This window comes from Zingiber officinale, chromosome 4A (genome assembly GCF_018446385.1).
Source record: "Zingiber officinale cultivar Zhangliang chromosome 4A, Zo_v1.1, whole genome shotgun sequence".
Taxonomy (NCBI): domain Eukaryota; kingdom Viridiplantae; phylum Streptophyta; class Magnoliopsida; order Zingiberales; family Zingiberaceae; genus Zingiber; species Zingiber officinale.
The window spans coordinates 9,562,373-9,582,284 of record NC_055992.1 but is presented as its reverse complement, the minus strand read 5'-3'; the positions used below and the strand labels follow the sequence as shown (position 1 = coordinate 9,582,284).

General features: G+C 36.6%; 1 long non-coding RNA gene across 1 annotated transcript; it reads left to right on the top strand.

Annotated features, from left to right (window-relative positions):
• The first annotated feature begins 244 nt into the window (after positions 1-244).
• On the top strand, positions 245-4,053 carry LOC121973117. Its single transcript, XR_006109389.1, has 4 exons — positions 245-575; positions 3,122-3,411; positions 3,515-3,574; positions 3,716-4,053. It is a non-coding gene; the product is annotated as an uncharacterized LOC121973117 (long non-coding RNA).
• The last annotated feature ends 15,859 nt before the right edge of the window (positions 4,054-19,912 follow it).

Below are 19,912 nucleotides of genomic sequence, written 5' to 3'. Positions count from 1 at the left end.
CTTTCGGCATCGATCCGATCCAACGTAGTGCTTCCGGACATCGGTTGTGTTTCCGGCTTTCGAGCCGTGGTGTTCTGCTCTTTGTATTACTATTATGGTTGTGAGACGTTTTTACCGGCCGGCCTCTAAGCCGTTAGCGTGTGTCGTATTCCGGCCTGCGAGCCATAGACATATTTTGGCTTACCTGTCGTCTTGTGGGTACATGCTACACCGGATTCCCCGTCGCCGCTCCTAGATCCGGCACCTCAGCTGACTCACATCCATCCATCCGTCAGAGCCGCGACGACTTGATCATCATCGTGATTAGCTCACCGCGCCATCCCAAGGAGCCCCCCGGGGCCAGGGTACGTCGCTGTATTTATTTTGTACTTGTTTTATTGTCCTATTATTATGCGGATGCTTATATATTCGTGGGACTCGCCTCGAGCATCGGGGTACCAGAGACCGGGGCGACCCGGTCGCTGGCTGCAGGTAGCGTTGATCGGATGACTTTTGATGGCTTGGTCAACACAGAGGGCAACTCACTACCGGGTCATGGGGGTGCGGTCAACCTTTCAGACACATCACACCGGCAGGTCCGTCTTCTCAGCTTCCCGACAGGTTTAATTAGAGTTCAACAAAAGTTTTTTTTTATGATCTCAATATATCACATCATGCCACATCAACATTCTAAAAACCTATTGAATAAACTCCAATAGTTAGAGTTCTAAATAATTTTTGTATGATCTAATTAATAACATATAATTACATTGCTACATGCGTATTATATTAATTTCAAATAAAAAAATAATTTTAAAATTTCATTACTGTTCTTAAAATACAAAGCTCAACCTTGCATCCACAAAGCTCAAATCTTTTTGTTCAGTTTTTTTATTTTTCAAACCTCTTTAAAAATTTTGTATTGAAGATGTATAAACATTGTACAATCGATCGGAAATCAGATATATGACTTTGATATTTATCGCTCGGGTAACCCAAGGCCTGCACCTTTTCCCTGTAGGATCTCTCAGATGAGGTCTCGTTTAGTTGATCTGACTTAAGTAATGTCCAAACGAGTAAGTGACGCTCGGGTGGACAAGATTGGTCGGGAGTAGCATTGCCTCTGGCGCCTTGGTCAAGTGATACTTGGGTGGGCTTAGCCTATCCGGAGTGAGGCGAACACGTGGAGGCTCCATCATTCCCCCACATCATTTATAAATATAACCATTGCTATCTCTATGGAGGGCTTCCTCGCTGATAGGATTCCCATTTCTGAAATTGCACGGGATAATTTGATTGGGTCCATGCCTTAGAAGGCTTGTTGGCACCTCTACATACTTGCCCTACCACCTCCTTCGGCTTCCATTCCATATCCAAAACCACCAAACTTATACTGATCATATCATGCATCCTCGTTGGATCAGCCGGTATCCAGTGTTGAGAAAATCGGACCGAACCGGCCGGTCCGATTGGTTGAACCGTGAACCAACTTTTGATCTGGTCCGGTCCACCATTAAAGTCGAAAAAAATAAAAAATCAATCAAAATCGGTCAAAACTGTTTTAAACCAATCAAAATTGGTTAAAATCATTTAAAATCGGTCAAAATAGGTCAAAATCGTTTGAAATCGATCAAAATCATAAATTTATTCAGGATTGAAATATGAATTATATATATATATATATATATATATATATATATATATATATATATATATATATAACGGTTGAACCATTGATTCGACCGATCAAATTTTAAAAATTTCGATCTGATCATCTTATCGATTCAATAATCGATCCGATTTTTAAAACATTGCCGGTATCCTTCACAATATATAAAAATGAGATTGCTATCCAGATAAAAAAATATTAATTATGACGAAAAGACAATTCAAATTCAAGGTGAGTTGGAATTTGCATGAGTATATATAATATATAAAGTCTGCTCTACCGCGTGAAGGTTACGTCACGTGAATAGACAGTGAGTGGGTTGAATGACTCGCCGATGTGTATTTATGTCATGTATTATATGATAAAAGGTGATTCGTTCGTCCTTACTAGTTATTAACGTCGAGTTTTGATCTCATGTGACAATATCCCATACCTTAACTAGGGCACCATCCCGAGGAGACATATTTACATCCTGTATCATATAATTATACATGATATCCTTTGACAACGCTCAGTTGGTTCACACAGGAACGTTTCTGTTAATAGGTCCGGTATCCATTTTTAATGGATATGAAATATTCCATAATTAGTTAATTAATTGATTAATAAAATTAATTGTTCTGCGTCGAGTTAATATTCATATAATTTTATTTATGAATTCAAACTTCCATCCGATCCTAGATTAATTTTTCATTAAAAATTAATTTTTCATTTATTCAAGAAATTAGTTTATTAGTCATCCTATTCCTATTTAATTTATTGTCAAAATTAATTTTCTAACCCATCCTGAAGGAGCCAAGCGGTTTCACCTTTTGTTTCCCATGTAATTATCAGATTGAGATATTGAATCCAACATTTGAATATCGACAAAAACTGTGTTAGTTAGGTACATGTTTTTGATTCAGGGGTGGGATCGATCAACTCTAAGGAGGAACAAGCAACTCTTCTTTTTTTTGGTTTTTTTTAAAGAAGAAGATAACGTAAGCTGCTATACCATGGCATTAATCTTAATCCATGAACAGCCAAGAAAAAGAAGACCAGGCACTGCCTGATTTCTTGCTACATCTGAATTTTGAGCTATTCCAAGGATTACTAGCTAGCGAATAATCTATCAACTCCTTAAGATCCATCATATGATCGAACATCCACTTACGGTTCCTTAACAACTGGTCCATTTTAGCTTAATTATATTTTTGTTAATTACATTACTTATTTGATATATATAATTAATAAACAAACTCAGTAGCTAGGCTCACAATGACATATTGGTAATCAAAATCTACCCACTTAATTAAACTTATCAAATTCTCATTAATTTCCCATCCCCTTTACAGCTGCAAATTATATATAAGCAACTTGGAATTCAAAGTATTAAGCATATCACTATAGAGAAGTAGATTCTTCACTGCATTAGCCATGTTTGTTCTGGCATGCATTCTTGCTAATCAGCAAATCTTGGGTTTTAATTTGCAGTTCAATTACTTACTAATTCATCAAGTTCATACATAATTCTGTTGGATTAGAATCGTAAAGAGTGTTGGAGACCATGTACTCCCTGTCTCCACATGAGAGCGCAAGGATTGTCACACTGTGTACTGCTTATCTATAGACAGCAACATGTGCAGTTTCCTGAGGACAAATACAGATAGGGAGTGATGCTTGCTGATGGCCAACACATGTACCATTTCCTTGGAACATCCATGTCCAGTGAATACACTGTTGTTCACTTTGTAATTACCGAGATTAATCGATCCTCTGACAAAGTATGTTCTTACCTGTGGCTTCTATACTACTCATCTCATTGTGTTCAGATAAACTAGGCAAGAAACATGACTAATCTGACCAACTTTCATCTATTCTTTACAGGCTTTGGTGCCGTTGTCAATGTTGCTAAACCACCTAAGGATCAACTGTGGCTGTTTTCGGGTTAGCTGCTCTTGGCCTCTCGATGAGTTCTTCTTTATTTGGCTCTATGTCGATTTAATCAATTAGTTAAAATTCAAATTGCATAACCATATTGGTTCTACTAAAACATGCTGAGTGCTTTTGTGTCTTATTGTTTCTTAGATTGCTTGAAGGTGCCATAATTTCTTGGGCTTCAAGAGATTTGAAGTTCTTGTGAATACCTCAATGTATCAGTGATTCCTCATTATCAGCCAAAAAAGCTGTGTAAAAGTTGTTAACCCGGATGGGACCTAATATTCAAATTAATCAGATTCTTCTACAAAATTCATAAAAAAAAACTTCAATCAAGCCATAGAGCATTTAATGTTAGTGACAACAGAACTAAGTTGGTTGTTCTGTTAGTTTAATCTTTTTAATTTAGACATGGTGTTGTTTTTTATTTGCTTGATTCTTAGAATTGAAATGTTTCCTTTCTTGTTACTTTAAAGTATCTTCTACAACTAAGTTTGACAGAGGCATGAGCTTGTTTACAGTACGTTGAAGTTGTTCTGTGGAATGAGAGTGATGCAGGACCAACTCGGGTTGACAGTCATCGTCATCAGGTATTGTTTGAGGTAGGAGATTTTATCTGGATTGTTTTAATTCATAATCGTTTCCCTATTAGCGAGTACAATAAACTAAAGAATCGAAAGATTGGATCATGTAAAATACTACAAGTTGTGTCTTCCTAGTTATTTGAAGATGTCTAATATCTTTAGTGTAAAACACTTGACTCTTTATTCGGTAGATGATGATGAGACTACTATGAACTCGAGAACGAGTTCTTTTCAACCCAAGGAGACTAATGTAGGACCAACTCAACATGATCTCTTGAACTTCAAAGGGTTATAACTTTTGACTTGAAACTCAGAATCAGGCTCTGTCGGCTGTCACATGTACAAAATTCAGAGATCTACATTTGTTATAGGAAACTTATAATCGGCAAGTTTAGAGCCCAAAATCCATCGTTTAGCCTCTCATCGAAGCCTCTGAAGATTTTATTACTATTTTTAGTAATTTATATTTTTATAGTATTTAAGGTATTTTGGTATTTCTGGTATTCATGGGTTAAGATTTGTTTATATTGTCATCCTATTTTATTAATTTTGATTTCTGTCAAGAAATTTTATTTTATTTTTACAAGATAGGAATTGAGGTTCATAAATTGGGATTTCTTTCCTTTCTTTGTCTTATGATCTAAAGTCTATATAAATACCTATTTAATTGTACGAGGATTCATCTCTCAATTATTAACAAAATTTCCTTTTTAGCAAATGGCTTATTTTCTCCTTGTTTTCTTTGGGTTCTTTTCTTGCCTTCTTCTCAATTCCTTCTTCTCGTTAGCCTGTAGAATAATCGTGATCCTATCTGATAACAGTTGGTATCTAAGTGAACAGAGTAGATCTAATGGAAGATTATCGTGGTCATGATAGCAACAACAAATAGGTTTTGATGGAGGAAGTTGAGTATTGTTATCATAGTGTTTATGACATAATGACGAATGAGGATTTACAGAGACAAGTCACAGATTTGATCCGATGTCTAACTGAGGCGACGTGAAACTAGGAGGATCGTGAGATCTTAAATCATGGATTTGAGTCTTCCTTCAGGAACCGATATCACTGGCGGGCTAAATACCAGGAACACCATGGACAAGAGGAGTCCTATGGAGATCTCGATTTTTAGGTTGAACTGCTTGAATATTCTGGTACGTTGTAAGTAGAGGGCTTCGTCGATTAAATCAACTAAGTGGAGCGAATCTTCGACTATAAGCAAGTTCCAGATCAGATGATGTTGAAGTTGATTGCCATCAAACTCAAGGGGCTAATATCGGCGAGGTGGGAGCAGATGCGGCACTCATGAAACAAACAAGGCAATTCCCAAATTCCTCACTAGGAGAAGATAAAGAAGAAGATGAGGGAACACTTTGTTTCTTTCGGCTACACCTAAACTCTGTTCCAATGACTTCACTAGTTGAGGCAAGGCAGGAGATCAATCAACGAATATATAGAAGATTTCTTCTAGTTAGTTGCTCGAAATGACTTATCCGAGACGGAGGAGCAGAAGGTGGTACAATACTTAGGGGAGTTGCGCCTGACTTTGCAAGATATCCTCAGCCTTTATTTATTTTTGATGGTTTCAGAGGCCTATCAGCGTGCACTAGTAGCCGAAAAGCAATAGAATTAGAAGTCAGTGGGTAGACGCAACTAGAACAGTCGACCAACTCACCTTCAGACTTCTCGCCCTTCACAACAGTAGCTACCACCACATGTTAATTCTAAGGCCCTTTCAAGTGTTATCGTTGTGGTGAAAAGGGGCATAAAGCAAACCAATGCGAGAAACCTGGTCCTGCTAAATAGAAAGACAAAAATTTATTGATTGAAAGAGATGTGGAAAAAGAGGCAACAACAATTGGCAAGTAGGTATATGAAGCTGATGATATGCTTTATGGTGATGGTCGTGAGACTTTAGTCATTTGCAAGAGTTTACTAACTCCCAAGGGTGGTTCAGGAGATGAATGATTGAGAACTAATATTTTTCACTCTACTTGCACTATGACGGTTATGAGAACATAATATCCAAGGAAGTCGTCCAGAAATTACAGTTGGAGACGGTCCGTCATCCTAGGCCTTATAAGCTATCACGACTGAATAAAAATAGTGAGGTAACAGTAGACAGATGATGTCTCGTACCTTTTTTAATTGATAATCAATATTTTGATAGTACTTGGTGTGATATGGTGGTCATGGATACATGTCATGTATTATTGGGGCAACCTTGACAGTATGATCACAACGTTATCCACAATGGGCGGAAGAATACTTATACTTTTTGTAACTACCCCAAGTTGATTTTGATATAGTCAACTGAGTTAAGTTAGGTCCTATTATATTTAATTATTGTGTCAAAGTGTGCAGAAATTTAGAAACACAAGAATCGAGCGGAAGACGCGGCTAGCGAGAAGGATGACACGGGAAGTGAGTCAAGGGGCTCGGTATATCCGAGGAACGAGGTGCTTGTTGGAGTGTATACTGAAAGCCTAAGCTTTGTAAACATTCATTATGAATAAAGAATCATATTTGGTCAAATTGTCTACATTTAGTTGTAGTTGTTCAATTAATTTATATTGTAGATAACATAGTATGTGTGTTCGGGGCGAACACGGGATGCTTAATTTGATCGGGAGACCAAAACCAATTCCTCCTCTCGGTCCCTATCGTAGCCTCTTATTTATAGAGTACTATACCCACCTTCTATACCCACCAATAGGGAGCCGGCCAAGCTAGCTTGGGAACCAAGCTAGGGCCGACCTAGGTATAAATTGGGGTGGCCGGCCCTAGCTTGAACCCAAGCTAGAGGGGCCGACCATATTAATTTAAAAAGGGATTTTAATTTTAATTTTTTTATTATGTGGGAGATATAATTTATTAAAGAGAATTAAAATTAAAATATCTCTCTTGTAAAAGATCTACAAAAGATTAAAGAAAGAGATTAGATCTTTTTCCTTATTTGTAGATTGGTGAAATATTTTATTTTCTCTTTAAAAATTATTCACATGTTGTAAAATTAAAATTATAGAAATTTCCTTTGATCAACCATGAAGAGATTTTTAAAGAGAAATTTTAATTTTAAAAATTTCCGGAAACAAATTAGGAAGTTTTAATTGTTGATTAAAACTTGTCTAATTTATCTCTTTTAATGTGGCCGGCCATTAGAGATTAAATTGGGAAATTTTATTTTATTTTTCTCAATTAAATCATGTCAAGGAAATTAAGGAAATTTTATTGTAATTAAATTTCCTAATTTGCCTAGGTCAAGGAATATAAAAGAAGGGGTGAGGGTACCTTCACAAAACAACAACCTCTATTATTTCTCTCCCTCTTTTATTCCTTGGAGTGGCCGGTCATCCTCTTCCTCTCTCCCTCTTTGTGGTGGCCGAAACTCTCAAAGGCTTGGAGCTCTTGTGGCGGCCGGAGAAGAAGAAGAAGAAGAAGGAGAGAAAGCTAGCATCTCTTGGAGCTTGGTTGGTATTTTGTTCTTCATCCTTGGTTAAGCTTTTTGTGGCCGAACCTAGCTAGGAGGAGAAGAAGGTGGTTGGTGGTTTCTCATCTTGGAAGATCGTTGCCCACACAACGTCCGAGGTTAGAAGAGGAATACGGTAGAAGATCAAGAGGTATTTCTAAAAGGTATAACTAGTAATTTTTCTTTCCGCATCATACTAGTTATTTTTGGAAATAATACCAAATACAAGAGGCTTACGATTCTAGAATTTCGAATATATTTTTCGATGTTGTGTTCTTTTGTTTTTTCTTTTCCTTGTGATTTGATTGTTCTTTTCGGTTAACCTAAAGTTATTTTAGGAAATTAAATATTAGCTTTCTATAAAAGGTTTTGTCTAGTCGGTGGTGGTTGCTCCCATATCCAAGAAGGCCATGTGCCTCGCCACGTCAGTACTGGGAACCGATTATGGAAATTAATATTTAATGGAATTAATAACTTAAGGTGATTTGGGTCGAACGTGTTAAGTTCCGCAGGAGACCCAAGTCAAAACCTAAAAGAACGAATAGATTAAGTTTTGGATCAAACGTGTTAAGTTCATAGTGTGAACAGTGGAACCTTTAGATCTCAAGGTTTTTCGAGTAGCAACCAAAATTCATATGTACCATAAGTGAGAAAAGTACCCAATTGGTATCAGAGCTAGGGTTTTGCCTCTGTGTATTTGGTATTAGTTTAATTATGCACATGCCATACATAATTTAGGCAGGTTAATAGTAGGATGTGCTAACTTTGTGGATGCAGGATCCAACTATTATGGCTTTTAGTTATTATGTGTGTGATTGGACCCTTGGACATGTCAAGGGCATTTATATGTGTGTGCATGATTGTATTAAAATACAGCAGGAGCTGTATTTAGTTTTATTAGGATTTTATTTTTGATCTAGATACATGTACATTCCTTTTATGGAATATAGGATCAAAATGTAAAATTCTATTTATGTCGCGGATCGAATCTTGCAAAGCGTGGAACCTTCTAAGGACCAGAGGCGCAGCGGAACTAGGAGCAAGATGGATGCGACAGCTAGACCCGGTGGCGGTGGCCAAATATGACAGCAGCTTGGGATGACAACACACGGAGGACAACTAGAGATAAAAGCCATAATAGTTGAAAATTAGATTTTCTATTTATTGCTTTTATATTGTGCTGTGTGTATATGTTAGTTTACATGTTTAGTAGGCTAGCATAGTTAAAATTCCTCATTTATAAATAACTAAGTGGGAGAGGGATTTTTAAATAAATCCCATGGTCTCCATTACTGGTTTGTAAGTGATGCAAACAAGCTTGCGCGTTGGCTCTGAGTGCCTTCCTCCATAACGGATGAGCTTGTTTGTGGATCACTAGAACAGACTTCCATTTTTGGATGACTATAGGAAGTTAATTAAGAGCGTGTGATCTTCCCCAACGGAAGGGGTATAATCTTATTAATGGACTTAGTGTCAAGTAATGGTATACACTTAGACACATCTAATAGTATCCTCCCCATCGGAGTCACTGCTATTATTTGTGTGACCAAAAGACACCAACTATTAATTTTATTTGTCAAAAAGTTAGGTTGACAAGATAATAAAATTAATGGGATAAAACCCTCCTTTTACAAATGTTGAATTTGTATACGTCCACACTAACGTGGCATACAAAATTCACGGTGTTTTGAGGTGTTGGTTAATTTAAAATAGTATTGTTTGAGGAATCAATATTATTCTAAATTTAGAGTTCTGACCAAAAGTTATTTGTGATTCTTAGGATGACTTTCAATCCACTGTCCATCATACTTCAACAGAATAGACTTACTGGACCTAATTACATAGATTGGAAAAGGAACCTGGACATTGTTCTTACTGCTGAAAGCTATAAATTTGTACTGACTGAGCCTTGCCCTGAAGCACCTACTGGTGAATCTACCCAAGAGGAGATTGAATATCATAGGAAATGGGTAAAAGCAGATGAGATGGCGCGGTGTTACATTTTGGCTTCAATGTCAAATGTATTGCAACATCAGCATCAAGATTTACCAACAGCCTATGATATTATGAACAATCTCAAGGAACTCTTTGGTCATCAGGATAGGGCTTCTAGGCAAGAAGCCATGAGAAAGATAATGACAGCCACCATGCAAGAGGGTACTCCTGTAAGGGATCATATCCTAAAGATGATGGCTTATCTGAACGAGATACAGATCCTTGGAGGAGAAATTGATGGGGAAACCCAGATCGATATGATCCTCCAAACGCTACTGGTGTTAGCCATTTACATGTCACGTGGCACATCAAATTAATTAAAATTGAAACTCATTAAAATTAATACAAGCATTGTAGCAACGAGTCCCAAGTCGTATTTTTTTCCAAGGGGTTACTATCAAAATGTGTGTGTGAACTCTAGATTTGATTCAAAATTGATTTCTCACATTAACAAAGTTATTAGGCATTCTCATCAATCAAGAATCATAAAATCATTAATTGACCAAACTACATACAATCCTTAATTTCAATCACTTCAACAGCCATTTCAAGAATTCATTCATAATAACATAGAATAGAAATAGCAATCTAATCATCAAATTAGGCATCCAACACCTAAACAAGATCATAGTCACAAAGATTAAATTGCTAACTAAATCACAAAACTCTACAACCTGTTAGTATCAGAATCACTAAACTAATCAGAATTAGATCTAAGATTTGGGGTTTTAAAAGCAAGAAATTGAAATCAAACACACAAACTCTCAAATAGAAATTGAAAGTGCAAATGAAGGTTTCAGATCCGAAGATCTGAGCAAAGTTTGAACACAATTCAAAGATAAGATAAAGAAAAACAAAACCTAAACATTCCTCATCCGAATCCAAGCTTAAACCTCCACAATCTGCTGTGAAACAGAGGTGAATCGGAAACCTCCCCTCAACACCCAACGAGCAATGCACAAGCTTACAGCTATCACCAGGGATCGCTCACAGTCTTTGGAAACCTCCCCTCAAACTCGCAATCATCTGGCAACCCCAAACAGCCGAAGAACAGAGGATGGATCTGTGGTTTGCAAGCCAATCCGATTGATCAGATCGAGCCAGTCTTGCTATGGAATGATGATCGGAAAGTTGATCAGAAACTCCAAGAAACCTCCCTCGAAGCTCTGGTGGACGCGAAGATCGCTGATTGAGAAACCTCCCTCTTTCAGAATCGCGGCAGTGAACAAATCCAAAATTGCACCAGAGAAACCTCCCTCTGGCACTCACTGATCTCGGAAGATGGACGCCATCAGCTCGCAATCGCCGCCGATGAAGAAGCTCGCTCTCAGATCTGGAATTGAGGAACGGGAAACTGCGGTCGCGGAGAAGAAGACACTGTAGCGCAAAATCGCGAACCGAGCTCAGAGAAGCACTGTAGCTTCTCGGGGTTTTTAAATCCTCCTCAGAATCGATCGGACGGCCAAGAATGCTCTGATCTTAATCAACGGTGGAGATATCTCAGATCGGAATAAAAACCTCTAGATCTTCATCAATGGCTCAGATATGCTTCCTCATTAGGTCGGATGAGCTGGATCTTAAACGGATGGCTAAGATCTGCTTGATCTTCAATGGATGGTCCAAAACACTCTAAGGCTTGATTGCCTCGTCTTTCCCTAGATTTGAGCCCAAGTGTGGTCCAATCTGATCGGGTCCATGACCCTTTTGATGCCTACAAAATAATAAATAAATATTAGCACCAAAATACCATGAAAATAGGCTAATTTGTAATTAAGTCCAAGATCACATGCAAATTATGAAATGCAATCTAAATGTGAGATTATGCTGTGAATAGTCCAATAAAAACATGCATTATGAATTAAAATAATGTAGCAAAATCATGGTTATCAAATCCCCCACACTTAGCCTTGGACGTCCCGTACAAGTCAATAAAACCTAAAATCATCTCCATATAAATTCCCTAGCAATACCTAGAAGATAGTAAAAAGAATTTAACCAAGATCATCTTAAAGATCACAAACATTCATGAATACAATTCAAACAATAATCAGTAGGTATGGTGGTTTCAATCCAATTGAAAAATTAAGCAAGTTGCAATCTCACAAGGTATGTACCTATTCTAGCCCTCACACTCAAAACATGCATATATGTGAAGCTCACTCAATGCAACTTACAACATTTCACTACCATAAGCTTGCTTATTTTCTAATTCTCCACCACTATAAACATAGCATACATGAATCAAAAGGATTTTATCAACAAGAATTAAAATGGAATCAAAAAGAACAATGAAAGTGAATGAAATGGCAAAAGAAAAAGTATCAATGAAGAAAATGAGAAAATTAGAGTATTGGAGGAATATACTTGATGAGTTGACCAATTTGATGTGTAAAGAGATGAATACCATTTGTCATTACCAATTCAACATATCAAGCTAACCTCTCCTTCAATTTGATGACAAACAAAGAATCTTGATACTCTATCTTCCACTTGATACTCTCTTGATGTGCCAACTTTTTTTTCTCACTGTTTTTACTGTTTTTCCACTTCACTTCTATCACTTCAAAGCTAAAACCATCTCACAACGATTAATCAATAAGAATCCCCTCCCCCACACTTAAAACTTGGCCGTCTCGGACAATTAAAACACATCATGCTTTCTAAATCTTAACACACTTTAACCGCAGTTTGCATTCTTTAATCTGCAGAAACATCCAGTTACAAATCTGGGCTCATAGCAACTGAAACTTTTTATTTCTGCACATAACAACTCCTATTAGAAATTTCGACAAATGAATCAACTTAAAAAAAAATACAAAAAGAATGTATCAGATGTCAGATCATATTTCAGATTTAAACTCAAAGACTTCTTGGATCAATTCTGCATCAGATAATAGCTTCTCAATTCAGAAATCAGGTTCTAGAAAATTTTCAGGTCTTCATCACAAGGAACCTCTGGAGAAAAGAATACCAACTGATAATGCAATGCCAAATGAGAACAGATTCCAGCGGCTCATGATTCTGTTGTCTAACACATACATTCCAGCTCATGATTTTCAGAATTCAATATCGATTAGAATTACAAAATTCAGAGTAAGTCTTTGATAAACAGATTTTCTTTATGCAATGGTTGTCAAAACCAACTGAGTTATTTGATAAAAATATTCAGAACTTGATCTGAAAAAACAACATTGCAATGAAACTGAAAAGTTTCAGAAAAACAATTCCATTGTATTTGCATTGTTCCATGATTGGCATCCATCAAAATCAAAAATAGTAATTTAAATAAATTCTGAGATTCAAGAATTCTGATCAGCAAATGGGTTGAAAGTTGGCACCATTGCCAATGGAATGAATTAACAACTAAATACTCATCAAAATCGGCCCAAACAGAATTTTAACAAAGGTCTACAATTTCAAAACCTTAGTTTCAGAAACTGGATTTCAAGGAAATCTGAGCTTGAGTCATGCAAAGATGAGCTTAGGGTCAAAAGTTTTGAAATGCCACATATGTTGAGCATTTAATTCCCATTTTAAACATCCTTAATAACAACCACAGCAAGGTAAGAACAAAATTTCAGTAGTACACTTTTATTCTGATACGCATCCTGGAAATCTATTCTTCACCATAAACAGAGGAAATTTGCTGAAGTGGTTACTCAAATGATAGAGATTTCAGCTTGGGAGAAAGCACCATTTAACAGTAATTTGTCAAGGTTTGAGTTCGGTTTGTCTTATAGGCAGGAACATCATGATAAATTAGTTTTTGAACTCATTGACAGCCTCAAAAACCTTTCTGTAATTTATGATTTTAGACTCAATGAATCTTCAGAAGATACTCAATGAATTGCCAAGGTTTCAGAAATTTCAGAACTTGCAAAACACATAGATGATCATGCAGCAACAGATTACTGTTAATTACAGCACTTGGGTGTAAAACTCTGCACTCATTCCAGGTTCTAATAAATCTGGATTTCCAGTTTATGGAATCCATCTGATAAGTTGGACTGTCTGCTGTCCAGAATCAGCACATAAGATTAGCACTAAACAGTGCAGTACGATTGAACAATTCCAAAAATCAGTTGTTCCTGCATCTCTGGAACATGGCACAGGTTCTGAAATTTAAGTGCAGGAGCATCCTCTTAGAGTACAGAATACAGAAAACTTCCAGCTACAAATCTGAGCACAAGTTAACTCCATCTCGGACAATAAAACTCATCAAGAACAATCCAAGTTTATACATCAGTTCCCAAATCTAATCTACAGCTTCCTATTTTTTTTCTATTTTGTGTAGATCTATCCTTCAGATATCAAACCTCTTGAGAGTTTCATCAACTGTACATGGTCTAAGAACTGAAACTGCAATATACTGTATATTACAGAAATTAACTTTCTATTCCTACTTTCAGCAACAAATTTAATAAATCTGTCCATTCAGTTTGTAGGAAATATAGAAATACTAAAACTCCATTTGTTACTGCAATTAACAAAATTCTAGTTGAGTTCATAGCTTGTCATCACTCATTTTCCGAAATGGCACAGATATGCCTCATTAGCAGGGATTCTATATTTATGAATTTCCAGCTTCCACAGAATAAAACTGATACTTGAATATCTAGTATTCTTCCTCAGCAATATAGCACCACTAGAACAAGGAACAGCTCTTAACAGAATTCCCTTTGACAAGTTCAGCACTTCAGCTTTAATTATTCAATTTCTGAGCTCTTTCTTGCAAATTCTGCAACTTCTTTGTTGGCACAAACAACTTTCTGGATTAAGTTTCAGAATTGCATACTCATACGTCCATTTCAAATGGATAAATCAACAGGAATTTAATTGGTTTAAAATCAGTATTTAAAATTGGCATAGTCCATGTGTGTAGAAGTAAATACAAACTTCATTGATCCAAACACTAGTTGCTGGAATCCTATTCAGAATTCAGCAGCCATTCGAAAAGCTGCAGCTTCCAAAATTCAAAGGGTTCAGATTTCATATTCAGACTCCAGTTCAAGTAATTAAGCTGTCAAATTCCGAAAATCAGATTCTGATCAAAGAATTCCAAGATTGATGCTAGTTTTTGAATTTTTAATTCCAATTTCAGAGATCACATGAATTGAGTTTCATCATTTAAAATTCCAAAGAATCTTGCTGCAAAACTGTTTTTGACTGCAACTTCCAATTCTTGATTCCCAGCATTATATGATCACTGATCCTGCTCTACCGAATTATCATGAAGCTATCATCAGCAGCCAAGAAGCCTCTAAGATCCAATTAAATTCTGCAATTCGTGGACCTCAGATGTACAACTGTTCTCTGAATTCTGATTTCCCAGATTTTAATTTCAGACATTAACAGTTAAGAATATCAGTGCCATTGAAATTGCATCCATTCACCTACTCATAGCATACATGATAAACTCTTTCTGCTTAGAAGTTGCAACAGAATTTACCACATGACATATTAAAGCAATAAACCATAGTAGCAATTTTCAAACTTGAAGATCTTTAAATTCTGCATTTCCAAGTTCTATTTTTTTTAGTTTCCAGATCTCATGACAATCCAAATCTTCAATTCAGTGAAAGCTTGGAAACCTTTCCAAAACTTCTATTCTAATCTAGAACTCTTCTTGAATGAAATGGTATTCACCAAATGACGTTACAATACTAGTTCCCTTGATCAAATTACCAACAAATGCAACTCACTGTTCAAAGTTCATACTTTTAGCAATCTGAATTTTTTTTCTCTGCACTTGTCCCTTATTATACCCATTCAAGTCTTTTGTAATTTGGCTATACAATTTATAGAGGTCAATAAGGAACAATAATACCATTCGTTTCTGCCATTCCCAAAGCTTCACTTAAACTTCTCACTTGGTTAAATGTTGTACCCAATTTTTGATACACCTTGGCACAAAATCCAGCATTTCCAAACAGATTCCTGCAAATTTCTGCCACTTCAAATTCAGTGATGTTCCTTAACTCCCATAGTTCAACTTTTAACAACTCCATTCTCAACTCTTTTAACCACTCCATAGATTCAATTCTCCATCAGTAGCCTTTTAAAACAACTGCACAACCACTTAACACTTCCCCCACACTTAAAACTTTATTCATCATCAAACAATCTAACTCATCAAGATAGTCAACCAAAACTCTCAATGAAATAGAGCAAACAAAGGTAATCAAAGGTTAAAATGCTAGAGGAGAATGTATAAAGAAAATTATGAAGGAAGGAATTGGAATTTATGAGGAATCAAGAATGAAAATAATCCTTTTTTCTCCATGCACACATATGCTATTGTGACTTTGAAAAGAAGCTAAGCAAGTTCTAGAGTTCAATTATTGTGAGTGCATGTCACACAAAAGAGAATAATAATGTATAGGCTTAAAGTAGTCCTCTCTAGGTAATTTTTTATGCAACCAAGCTAAATTAATCAAAATGGAATTCACCACCATTTTAACCAATATCATGTAAGTAGAGTATCCAATCATGTCACATGACCTAAATTGATGATCAAATTTAAGAAACACTTACCATCTTAAAAATATTACTTAGAAAATTCCCATGGAGACTTTTATTCAAAATAAAATGCTATGTATTAAACAAAATGCAAAGTATGGAAGTAAATGTGCAAATGTAAGTATAAAACTAAGGAAATTAGCACAAAAAGAATTTATTAACAAAGCATGAATTAAAATACATAAGAAAACAAAATTGGAAACAACTCCCCTTAAATTCCAGTGGTCGAAGAAGATTTAGCAAAAGAATCCACGCCGGAAATGGAGTAATCGTTGTTCTACTAAAATTCTTTTTATTCTTCATTTTTCCTTTCAAAGCTTTTTCTGGAGGACAGAGGCGGTTCAGTTCAAGCATCCACTCCGGAAGCTTGTGTTCTCCTACAACATCATTAAAAGAAGACCCCTCCCATGTACATGTGGGGTAAAAAGAAAATAGGAGAATATTAGTGTGGGTAGAAAATTTAGCAAAGAATGAATCACAACTAATGAAATCAACAAATGGTACCTCTATTGAATTTTCTGATGAATCACAAAAAATACTCACCTTGTCGTTTTGAACGGTACCTGGAGTGGTGATTGTTACCTCTTTCTCATCAATATATGGCTCAAGCTCTTTTTCTTATGAATGTTCATCCTCATGTAGTGATTCTTGGGTGCTTGGCTCCGTAGCACAAGTCCCTACACTTACATCTTCAATTCTTGGTGGTTCTTGAGGTAATGCTTCCAGTAAGCAATCCCCTACACTTAAATCATCTTCAAAAACATGTTCAGAACCTGAATCACTAACAATATCTTCAACAACAAAATCATTAGGATCAGAAATTTGCATAATTACATGATCATCACAAAAAATATTAGAAAAATCATGTGAATTAATGGAAGTAGGGTCAGGCCTGACAGAATCGCTACTTTCCATCTCTCCACTGGAGTTTTGTGCTTGCAGTTGATTAATAGATGATGTAATCTGATCTAACTGATTCTGTATGTTCTGTATCCTTGAAAATTGTTGCTCTTGATGCTCATTCATTTGTTGCATAATCTCCTTGAGTTTCCATGTTGATTCATCCATCTAAAAATCATTCTGTGGATAAGGTTGTGGCATTAAATTTGTTGAAACTTCTTGAAACCCATATGAACTCTGGTAGGTTTGAAATGGTCCTTGTGCACTTTCGTACCTGAAACATGAATTATCCACCCAATTAGAATTAAAACCATTTGAAAATGATTCATACCTATTTTGTTGATCCAAATTTGGGTAAATTTGATACTCAGGTTGAAAACACTGATAATTCTCCATTCCACCTCCAAAATTCTGAAAGTATGGATCCATGCTAAAGAAATCTCCTGTTTTTCACTACAACACTAGAAATAAATGTTAGAAGACTCAAGAGCATAAAGTTTCAAACACATGAAAGTATGAACAGTAAAATCACTTAAAAATTCAAGAATAAACCAACATGAAAATACCAAAAAGAAATAAGCAATTAAATCAATCAAGATGCTAACAACTAGAATCACTCAATGATCAATCTAAAATAAACACACATTGCTAGTTAATTCCCCAGCAACGGCGCCAAAATTTGGTGTTAGCCATTTGCATGTCACGTGGCACATCAAATTAATTAAAATTGAAACTCATTAAAATTAATACAAGCGTTGTAGCAACGAGTCTCAAGTCGTATTTTTTTCCAAGGGTTACTAGCAAAATGTGTGTGTGAACTCTAGATTTGATTCAAAATTGATTTCTCACATTAACAAAGTTATTAGGCATTCTCATCAATCAAGAATCATAAAATCATTAATTGACCAAACTACATACAATCCTTAATTTCAATCACTTCAACAGCCATTTCAAGAATTCATTCACAATAACATAGAATAGAAATAGCAATCTAATCATCAAATTAGGCATCCAACACCTAAACAAGATCATAGTCACAAAGATTAAATTGCTAACTAAATCACAAAACTCTACAACCTGTTAGTATCAGAATCACTAAACTAATCAGAATTAGATCTAAGATTTGGGGTTTTAAAAGCAAGAAATTGAAATCAAACACACAAACTCTCAAATAGAAATTGAAAGTGCAAATGAAGGTTTCAAATCCGAAGATCTGAGCAAAGTTTGAACACAATTCAAAGATAAGATAAAGAAAAACAAAACCTAAACATTCCTCATCCGAATCTAAGCTTAAACCTCCACAATCTGCTGTGAAACAGAGGTGAATCGGAAACCTCCCCTCAACACCCAACGAGCAATGCACAAGCTTACAGCTATCACCAAGGATCGCTCACAGTCTTTGGAAACCTCCCCTCAAACTCGCAATCATCTGGCAACCCCAAACAGCCGAAGAACAGAGGATGGATCTGTGGTTTGCAAGCCAATCCGATTGATCAGATCGAGCCAATCTTGCTATGGAATGATGATCGGAAAGTTGATCAGAAACTCCAAGAAACCTCCCTCGAAGCTCTGGTGGACGCGAAGATCGCTGATTGAAAAACCTCCCTCTTTCAGAATCGCGACAGTGAACAAATCCAAAATTGCACCAGAGAAACCTCCCTCTGGCACTCACTGATCTCGAAAGATGGACGCCATCAGCTCGCAATCGCCGCCGATGAAGAAGCTCGCTCTCAGATCTGGAATTGAGGAACGGGAAACTGCGGTCGCGGAGAAGAAGGCACTGTAGCGCAAAATCGCGAACCGAGCTCAGAGAAGCACTGTAGCTTCTCGGGGTTTTTAAATCCTCCTCAGAATCGATCGGACGACCAAGAATGCTCTGATCTTGATCAACGGTGGAGATATCTCAGATTGGAATAAAAACCTCTAGATCTTCATCAATGGCTCAGATATGCTTCCTCATTAGGTCGGATGAGCTGGATCTTAAACGGATGGCTCAGATCTGCTTGATCTTCAATGGACCGTCCAAAACACTCCAAGGCTTGATCGCCTCGTCTTTCCCTAGATTTGAGCCCAAGTGTGGTCCAATCTGATCGGGTCCATGACCCTTTTGATGCCAACAAAATAATAAACAAATATTAGCACCAAAATATCATGAAAATAGGCTAATTTGTAATTAAGTCCAAGATCACATGCAAATTATGAAATGCAATCTAAATGTGAGATTATGCTGTGAATAGTCCAATAAAAACATGCATTATGAATTAAAATAATGTAGCAAAATCATGGTTATCAGCTACCTAGAAGTTTTGAGCAGTTCCGCCTGAACTATAATATGAATAAGAGGATTTATTCATTAGGGGAACTACTGACAGAACTTCAAGCGGCAGAAGGATTATTTCGTCACAATTTTTAAATTCACTATGCTGAAAATGGTTCTACTTCTAAACCGAGAGGAAAGAAGAAGAAGAAACAAGCTGGCTCAGTAAAGAAAGTGAATAAATCTCAGAGTACAGGATTTAAAGCTGGAGTGAAGAAGCCGAAGGGCAAGTGCTTCATCTGCAAGCAGTCAGGGCATTGGAAGGCGGACTGTCCTCGTAGGAATCAGAATAACAAAGGTATATCTCATGCTTTAGTTGTTGAAACATGTTTAGCGGTGTTATCTACCAGCACCTGGTGTGTAGATACGGGAGCCACTGATCATGTCTGCAATTCCCTGCAGGGGTTCTAGGAAACCCGACGACTAACTGAAGGAGAGATTACCGTCTACATGGGCAATGCTACTAAGGTGGCGGCTGTTGGAGACGCCTACTTATCTTTTAGTAGAAATAGAAATTTGGTTTTAAGAAATTGTTTTTATGTACCAGCTTTTAGAAAGAATTTAAT